Source organism: Eriocheir sinensis, unplaced genomic scaffold, assembly GCF_024679095.1.
Source record: "Eriocheir sinensis breed Jianghai 21 unplaced genomic scaffold, ASM2467909v1 Scaffold23, whole genome shotgun sequence".
Taxonomy (NCBI): domain Eukaryota; kingdom Metazoa; phylum Arthropoda; class Malacostraca; order Decapoda; family Varunidae; genus Eriocheir; species Eriocheir sinensis.
In genome coordinates, this window is record NW_026111532.1 from 560,001 (window position 1) to 569,767 (window position 9,767).

Here is a 9,767-nt window from a genome sequence, read left to right on the forward strand (position 1 = left end):
AGAGGCCAAAAAGGAAGGAAAGAACAGAACAAAAAGAACAAGATGAAGGAGGAGGAGGAGGAGGAGGAGGAGGAACCACAAGAAAGGAAGCAACAGAACACGGAGAAAGAGAAGGAGGAGAAGGAGGAGGAGGAGGAGAAACGAAAAGGAGAAGAAAGTGTAGGAAGAAGAAGAAGAAAAGCCAAAATGAAGAAAGAAAACGATAGAGCAAGGAGAACCAGAGGAAGGAGAAGGAGGAGGAGTGAGAAGAGGAAACAGACGGAAGTGACGTGGAGGAGAAAGCAAGACTTGAAGGTTGAAGGCTGAGGGAGGATGCTGGAGGCTGCGCGCGGTGAAGGGATCCAACCGCCTGATGCTCGCCTGTCAATCAACGCGTGACAGGCTTTCGAAAGGCGCGTCGTCATTGGATCAGAGACAACATGCAGAAGTCGAGCGAGTGTTGGGGGGGATAGGTAATGAAGGGAAGGGAAGGAGAGAGTGAAATGAAAGCAAGGAAAAGAGGAATGAGAGAGAATAGAGAAAGAGAGAAACTATCATAACGGGGAGGGAGGGAAAGGGAGAGGAAGGGAAAGAAGGGAGAAAGAGAGTACAGAATAGGGAAAGAAAGCAAGCATAAAGGGTAGACTATGAGGGAATACATGACAAAAGAAGAGAAGGAAAGTGAAATGATGACACGAAAGGGAGAGAAAGGCATTGAAAGGGAGAGAGAAAGGAGAGAAAGATAAATGAAGGCAAGGGAGAAGAGGGAAACCGAGGGAATACGTGAAAGGAGAAGAGAAGGAAACTGAAATAATGCCAAGGATAGGGAGATAAAGGGAATTAGAGAAGAGAAAAAGAATGTTTGAAGCGAATGAAAAGGGGAGGAGAAAAACGGAAGACAAGAATGAAGGATGGGAAGGAAAATAAAGGAGAAAAAAGGAATACAGAAAAAAAAAAAGTAGAAAGAAAATACGAAGCCAAGGAAAGGCAAAGAAAAAAAGAAAAAGAAAGTAAAAATCAGGTGAGAAAAACGGAATATAGGAAAGAAGGATAAAAAGGAAAAGGAAGGAGAAAGAAAAGAAAACCAAAACCAAGGAAACGGAAAGAAAAAAGAAAAAGCAATTAAATAAAAAAAAATTGAAGTGAATATCTAGGACAGGTATACGAGGCTGCAGGTAAGGAAAGGTGTGTGTGTGTGTGTGTGTGTGTGTGTGTGTGTGTGTGTGTGTGTGTGTGTGTGTGTGTGTGTGTGTGTGTGTGTGTGTGTGTGTGTGTGTGTGTGTGTGTGTGTGTGTGTGTGTGTGTGTGTGTGTGTGTGTGTGTGTGTGAGGAGTCAGATAGTCATCACAGTAGCTGTTTATACCACTCGTCTAGCCGTGAAGATAAAATCGCATTATTCCTTCATATCATACACGCGAAGTACAGCTTTTTTTTTTTTTTTTTTTTTTTACTTCACACTAAATTATAAAGATGTACTGACTTCGACTCTCACACCTATACTGAAACTATGGCTGATCGTAAAACTAATAGTACTTTCCTGTCACTTTCTTTCGGTACATTCTGACGGCTGGTGACCAAATTATGGTAAAGTATGAGGACGTAACGGTGGGTTAGTGGCACTTGTTGGTGTTGATACAAACTGGTTTATTTAATTTCCCAGAGCTCAGTGGCTGCTGGCTGTTAGGGGAAGGTGTGCAGGTCTGACACAAGTGTGTTCAGTTTCAGTGGACAACCCGTGTGGCTGTGGAACAGAAATGCAAGAGAGACCGTGTGCGAGTGTTTGAAAAGTGCGGCGAATAACAGGGCCAATAATGGCGTCCAAATCCTAGGTTATCGGTACTCTCTCTGTCAAGGGACGCTAATGAGAACCAAACTAATCTCCTCTGCGGCCTTTACAGATCATTGTTGCGAGAGCCGAAAGCGTCTGAAAGCACGGGCACAGGCGTCCGTCCCACCAGGCTGCCCGGGAAACACTTGTCGTCACATTCCGGAGCCTGAAACTCACTTATGTTATTTGCATCTATATCGCGTGTGTTCCGCGCGGAGGGGGCTACCGAGGCGGAAAAGACGAAAGAGAGCAGAGAAATTATACAACTCGTCTTCCTATATACATACATTACTGTCATCTAAGGGGAAAGGGGTGAAATTATATTATACAACCCGTCTCGTTACATACTGACATACATCACTGGCATGACGTGTATACAATTACTATGTATTTCAAGGCCCGCGACATATAGTTTTATTGCAATAGCGTCTAAACTAGGTTGCTGATTGACACGGCATTAAAACACATTGTGTTTCAGACACCGACGTAATTAGGAAGAATATAACCAAGTATCTACTCTGCTTCATTAGGGTAGTTGTCTTAGAGACATGCATCAAAATCTGATCGAAAGGCGAGTCATCAAAAAGGCAAATGGCAACTGGGGCATTGGGAGCAAGCTGAGGTGTGTCTACTATGACGTATGGCCGTGACGTATGCCACATCCACCAAGCATTGACTACTAAACACTCGACCTCAACTGAGGTCGAATATGAATCATTCCTTCACAGCACGGTTCAGTATCGTTAAACGCCACCACAGAGCAATAAATTTCAGTACGCGTTTTACATTATTTAGTAGTCATGGTGGATGTGGCAAGAGTACACGTATGATGTATGTCAGTATGTAACGAGACGGGTTGTATATTATAATTTCTCACCCCTTTTCCCCTTAGATGACAGTAATGTATGTATATAGGAAGACGAGTTGTATAATTTATATGTTAGAATTAAAAGGGGGGAAACTCACCTAAGGGATAGTTACAACGATTTAGCTAGAGCAGTAAAGAAAAACACACGTATGGCAAAACGTAATTATGAGATTAGAATTGCCAGGGAAGCAAAGACCAATCCAAAGGGCTTCTTTCAGCTTTATAAGACCAAGATTAGGGATAAGAAAGGGCCGCTTAAGTCAGGAGAATCACTGATTGATAGTGATGAGGAAATGAGCGAGGCGTTAAATAGATATTTCTTAACTGTATTTACCAAGGAAAGATTAGATGATATACCTTAGGGAGAACAGATCTACAGGGGAGAAGAGGTAGAAGAATTAACCGACATCAACATAAGTAGGGAGCTCGTGATTAGACAGATAGATAGACTTAAAGCAGTGGTTCTCAAACTTTCTGACATTGTTACCCCTGACAGCGCAGAGGTAGAGGACAATTACCCCTAGCCCCCATTCCTGTTCATTTACAATTATTTTACATGAAATTATAGGAAAGGAAAATATAATATTTAACTATTTACTCATTTTAATGCATTTTTTTACTAGAAAATCAGTATTTAATACAGAATAAGAAATTTAGGCATTATTTCCTTTGATAAGAGATAAAAGTAAAGCGTTTTTACTTTAAATTTATAGCTAATTGGAATGAAACCTTTTTTTTGGTGATTAAGATAAATATAATAAATTTTATTGCTACATTAATCAGAAAAAATAATGGAATTCTAGTTTTTAATAGATTTTAATATATTTTATAACTAAGTTGTAAAAAATGTAACTTACTTAATAAATGAAAAGTTGAGAGATACATGTTTGACAAAAAAATAAAATATTTTTCTTTTGTCCGCCACGCATCTCCTCCTAGAGTTCTTGATGGATATCAATGAAACTTCACACATTTTGTCAATTTGGGGTATGTGAGTGTCGTGGGCTATAAAGTTTTTTGATACCTCAATATTAAAGGGGGTTTACGGAGTGGGGAATTGACCCCCCAAAAAATTGAGAAAGGGAAAAAATTATCGTATTCTAATGAAATTTCTTACATAATGCTTTACTAACCGGAGGGAACATATGGGCGAAATTTCATTAGAATACGAATATTTTAAAGGGGGTTTACGCCCCCCCCAAAAAATTATATGCATTCGCAGGATTGGGTATACAGTTTTGTTAAAAAAAACTGCACTTCTACTTTATTATTATTTATCAATTTACTGAATTTTACTCTAAAGTATTTTTAATTTTAGAAATACCTCATTACCCCTCAGAAACGGCTTCATTACCCCCATGGGGGTAATTACCCCCAGTTTGAGAACCACTGACTTAAAGTCACTAAGGCGCCAGGGCCAGATGAACTTTTCCCCAGGGTATTAAAGGAATGCGAAACTGAAATAAGTGGGCAGTTAACAGAAGTATTTAGGAAGTCACTAGACACAGGGGTGGTGCCTGTTTCATGGAGGCAGGCACACGTTATTCCAATATTTAAGAAGGGAGACAAATCTTCTATGGAGAACTATAGGCCGATTAGTTTGACGTCAGTTATAGGTAAAATGATTGAGTCAATAATAGCTGATAGTATTAGGGACCATATAGACAGACATAGTTTAATTCACGACTCACAGCATGGGTTTACTAAAGGAAAGTCGTGCCTCACTAATCTTATATCCTTTTACAATAGAGTATACGAGGCAGCTGACAATGATGAGAGCTATGATGTGGTTTATCTTGATTTTAGTAAGGCCTTCGATAAGGTACCTCACCAGAGACTGTTAAATAAAGTCAGGGCTCATGGGATAAGAGGGAAGGTATTTGATTGGATTAAGGCGTGGATTAGCGACAGGAAACAGAGGGTTACCATTAACGGTAAAAAATCCGAATGGGGTAATGTTACCAGTGGGGTTCCTCAAGGTTCAGTTTTAGGCCCGCTTCTATTCATTATCTACATCAATGACATAGACAATGGGATAACTAGTGACATAGGTAAATTTGCAGATGACACCAAAATAGGACGCACTATTAGGGCAGGGGAGGATGCTAGAGCACTGCAGGAGGATCTCAACAAACTGTCAGCTTGGTCAGAGAAATGGCAGATGAATTTTAACATCACCAAGTGTAGCGTACTTAGTGTAGGAACACGCAACCCATTACACGGGTATAGTTTAGACTCCACAGCGATAGGGAGGTCTGAGTGTGAAAGGGACTTGGGAGTGTTAGTGAACTCTGACCTAAAACTAAGGAAGCAATGTATTAGTGCGAGGAATAGGGCTAACAGGGTATTAGGCTTTATTAACAGGACGGTAACCAACAGGAGTGCAGAGGTCATCCTCAGACTCTATTTAGCGTTAGTTAGGCCACACTTAGATTATGCTACAGAATGGACATCAACTTGCTAGAATCAGTTCAGAGGAGGATGACCAAGATGATTCAGGGGCTGAGGAACCTCCCATATCAAAATAGGCTGAAACATCTAAACTTACATTCACTAGAGAGACGAAGAGTGCGGGGAGATCTGATAGAAGTATTCAAATGGGTCAAGGGTTACAACAAAGGTGATATAAGTAAAATACTGAGAATTAGCCAGCAGGAAAGAACTCGCAGTAATGGATTTAAATTAGAAAAGTATAGATTTAGGAGAGATATAGGCAAGCATTGGTTTAGTAATAGGGTGGTGGGGGAATGGAATAGACTCAGCAATCACATAGTTAGTGCAGGGACGATAGCTTGTTTTAAGAGTAGACTGGATAGCTACATGGACGAGGACGACAGGTGGCAGTGAGGTGTGGGTGCAGTAAGGTGACGGGGTGCTGGATGCGTGCCTGGGTACCGCCGGTATAACGAGGATCAAGCCTCTACCTGTAACCCCTGTAACTACACCTCACCCACCGTGAGTAGTGGGGGGGTTTCTGGAGCTGCCCTGTGTAGGCCACCCGGCCTCTTGCAGTTTCCCTATGTTCTTATGTTCTTATGTCAGGGCCATACGTCATGGTAGACACACCTCAGCCCGCTCCCAGTGCCCCAGTTGCCATTTGCCTTTTTGATGACTCGCCTTTCGATCAGATTTTGATGGCTTGTCTCTAAGACAACTACCCAAATGAAGCAGAGTAGATACTTGGTTATATTTTTCCTAATTACGTCGGTGTCTGAAACAAAATGTGTTTTAATGCCATGTCAATCAGCAGGCTAGTTTAGACACTATTGCAATAAAACAATAAGGGGAAAAGGGGTGAGAAATTATAATATACAACCCGTCTCGTTACGTACTGACATACATCACTGGCATAACGTGTATGCAATTAGATCGTTCTTTTCCGCTTGTTAGGTTAGACGGAAAAGAGGAAAGGGGTGAGAAATCATAACATACAACTCGCGTATATAGTTACATACAGACATACTGACATACATACATTACTGTCATGGCGTATGCAGTTATAGATCGTTCTTTTCCTGCATTTCTGGTTATAATTTAGCTGTTTTTTTTTTTTTTTTTTTTTTTTTTTTTAAAGCAAAGGATACGGCTCAAGGGCAACAAAAAGAGTGCAGGAAACAAAGAAAAAAGCCCGCTACTCACCGCTCCCATCTCTGAGCTCCCTCTTTACGTGTTTCAGTGCGGCATTAATCGATCTCTAATGACGTTATTTTGTTCGTCCGCTGAGCGAGAACTTGGAATAACTAGGACGTTCTCTCTTTGGGTTTTAGTTTACTTGGCGAAACGAGTTGCGGACACTTGTATATCTTGCTCATGATTTGCCAGGTCTCCGATGTCAGAGTTCATTCCTCCAGTTACCAAAAACCAAGAACTTGAGATCATTAGAACTTTCTCCATTTGACATCAGTTTTGCTTCACTGGAAAAACGTATTAGGGGTTCTTATCTATCTTAATTAGCTCTTCGTGTATCTCCCTTATCGTAAAGACTCATTCGTCCAGTTACCAAGAACCAAGAACTTGAGATCATTAGAACGTTCTCCTTTTGACATCAGTTTTGCTTCACTGGAAAAACGTATTAGGGGTTCTTATCTAACTTAATTTGCTCTTCGTGTATCTCCCTTATCGTAAAGACTCATTCGTCCAGTTACCAAGAACCAAGAACTTGAGATCATTAGAACGTTCTCCATTTGACATCAGTTTTTCTTCACTGGAAAAACGTATTAGGGGTTCTTATCTATCTTAATTTGCTCTTCGTGTATTTCCTTTATCGTAAAGACTCATTCGTCCAGTTACCAAGAACCAAGAACTCGAAATTATTAGAACGTTCTCCTTTTGACATTTGTTTTGCTGTACTGAAGAAACGTTTTAAGAGCTTTTGCATGTATTATTTAGCTCTTCATCTGTTTCCATTGTCATAAAAACTCTTTCATAGTTACCAAGAACAAAGAACTTGAAATCATTAGAACATTCTCCATTTGACATTTGTTTTGCTGTGCTGGAGAAACGTATCTATCTATCTATCTTATTTAGCTCTTGGTCTGTGTTTCCATTGTCATAAAACTCATTCATGCGGTTATCAAGAACTTCAGATTATTAGAACGTATTTTCGAGGGGCATCTTCTCTTTCACTTAGTTGTAGAAATATATTACGGACTTTTTGATATCTAATTTAGCTCTTCATCTGTCTCCATTATCATAAAAACTCATTCCTCCTCTTATCATGAACTTAAAATGATTAAAACGTCATTTATTACCATCTATTTGATTTTATTAGAGCAGCATATTACCAGCCTTTAATTATTTTACGTCGCTTTTTATGTATGTATTTTTAGTTTTGTATTTATTTATTTATTATCTATTTTTTTTATTTAACCTTTTCCATCACCTTAAAAAAATTAGTTCGTCCTTTTATCCAGAGCCAACACACCTACTCTTGACACTTTTTTATATAATATCAAACAGCTCTCTCGTCACCTTATCGATACCATAACAGTCGACACGTGTGTAAATATATACAGATATTTTTTTAACCTTTTCCATCACCTTAAAAAACGTGTTCGTCCTTTTATCCAGAACCTACACATCTGCTCTTGACACTTTTTTTATATAACATCAAACAGCTCTCTCGTCAGCTTATCGATACCATAACAGTCGACACCTGTGTAAATACATATAGAAAAAGAATGGACGCGACCGTAGACTTACCCCAAAGTTGGTAAGCAGCCTCACAAATCTAAGGGAATTAATTATATATATACGCCGTCATTAACAGAGGCTTATGTTCACTCTGAGGAGAACCTGAACTTATGAAGAATGAAGGAGTATGTTCGTAATGTTATCCAGAGCAAGTAGTCAGTGCAAAACAAGCTCCATGGAAAAGAAAATGAGGGAAATAACAGGAATGGGGTGGATATCATGACTAGCGACCCGCCACTCACCGAAGAGAAAAGTGTACAATCAGTGTATCCCTCCCGTCCTAACATACGCTTCGGAAACTTGATCCCTTGTTAGTCTGTCTGTTACCGTATGGACCGGCAGATACTCAGTCAGTAAGTTTGTCAGTTAGTCAGTCAGACAGTCAGTTAGTTAGTTAGTCACTCAGTAAGTCAATCTTGTTACCATATGGACCCGCAAAAGAGGCGTGTGAGGCAACTACAAGAATGACAGGCAAGGGAAAAGAATGAAATGGGTAGTCACTCAATCAGTCAGTCAGTCAGTCAGTCAGTCAGTTAGTCGATCAGTCAGTCTTGTTACCATATGGGCTCGGAAAAGAGGCGTGTGAGGCGACTACAAGAATGAAAGGCGCGGGAAAAGGATAAGGGCAGTCAGTCAGTCAGTAAGTCAAACAACCACTCTACCATATGACAAAGCGAGCATGGGCAACACGAAGACAGGAATGGGTAGGTCAATCAGTCAGTGAGTCACTTAGTCAGCCAGTCAGTCAGTCGGTAATACAGTAAGACAGTTAATCTATCTACCATATGGTCCTCACGATCACGAACACGCCGTCAGAGTCAGTCAATCAATCAGTCAGTAACTCAATTAATCAATCACTCACTCCTTCAAATCTCCCTATAAAATAAATGTCATCAATCAGCTTCATAAAATCAAGAAGGTGTGGCAGTTAAGAATACGGAAAGAACCACTCAGTCAATCAGTCAGGTCAGTCAATAACTCAATCAATCCACCACTCAGTCTTTCAAGTCTAGCTATTAACCATTCATCGTCAATATCAAAATATACTCAAGGAGGCGTGGCACTTAAGAACACGGTAAGGATCAGTCAGTCAGTCACTCCCTTACGTCAGGCAAAACGGGCCCCAAAAACCCATAGTCCACCCAGACGCAAGTCAAGACAGTGAAAGTGACATCCCAAAACACACTCGGGTAAGCAAGATCACGAACGGAACACTACACACCCTGCACGCACGCACCCACATTCACACACACACGCTACCATATGGTCCAGCGAGGTGTTTATCAGGCCACGGACGCAAAGGGACAAAAAGGGCACTACAAGACACACATCTAACCCCTCTTCTCTCCACTTTACTGACCTATGAACAGTCGAGGATGTGATCTAGGCGTGGAGTAAGCGAAAAGGGTCCAGGCACTGTGTTGAAGAGGGCGAGGACGCGGAGAAGCGGGTCGTGGGGCGCTGCTCCCCGCTCCTGGTACAGACTGGCACACGACAGGGAGCTTGTGGGGGGCGGAGAGGTGGAAGAGGACGGGGAAAGGGAAGGGTTGGTGGAGGTTAGGCCGGGGAGGAGGGGGGTACAGGAGGAGGAAAGGTTGGGAGCGGGGGGAGTATCTCTCTCTCTCTCTCTCTCTCTCTCTCTCTCTCTCTCTCTCTCTCTCTCTCTCTCTCTCTCTCTCTCTCTCTCTCTCTCTGTGTGGTCTGATTTTCTATGTAAATCTCTCTCTCTCTCTCTCTCTCTCTCTCTCTCTCTCTCTCTCTCTCTCTCTCTCTCTCTCTCTCTCTCTCTCTCTCTCTCTCTCTCTCTCTCTCTCTCTCTCTCTCTCTCTCTCCTTCAGTTTTTTCTCGATCGGTTCAATGAGAGAGAGAGAGAGAGAGAGAGAGAGAGAGAGAGAGAGA

At 41.3% G+C, this 9,767-nt stretch overlaps 1 pseudogene; it reads right to left on the minus strand.

Moving 5' to 3' along the window:
• The window catches only part of LOC126991002 (cationic amino acid transporter 4-like), a 38,210-nt pseudogene extending 28,850 nt beyond the window's left edge, over positions 1-9,360 (minus strand).
• Between the last annotated feature and the right edge of the window lie 407 nt (positions 9,361-9,767).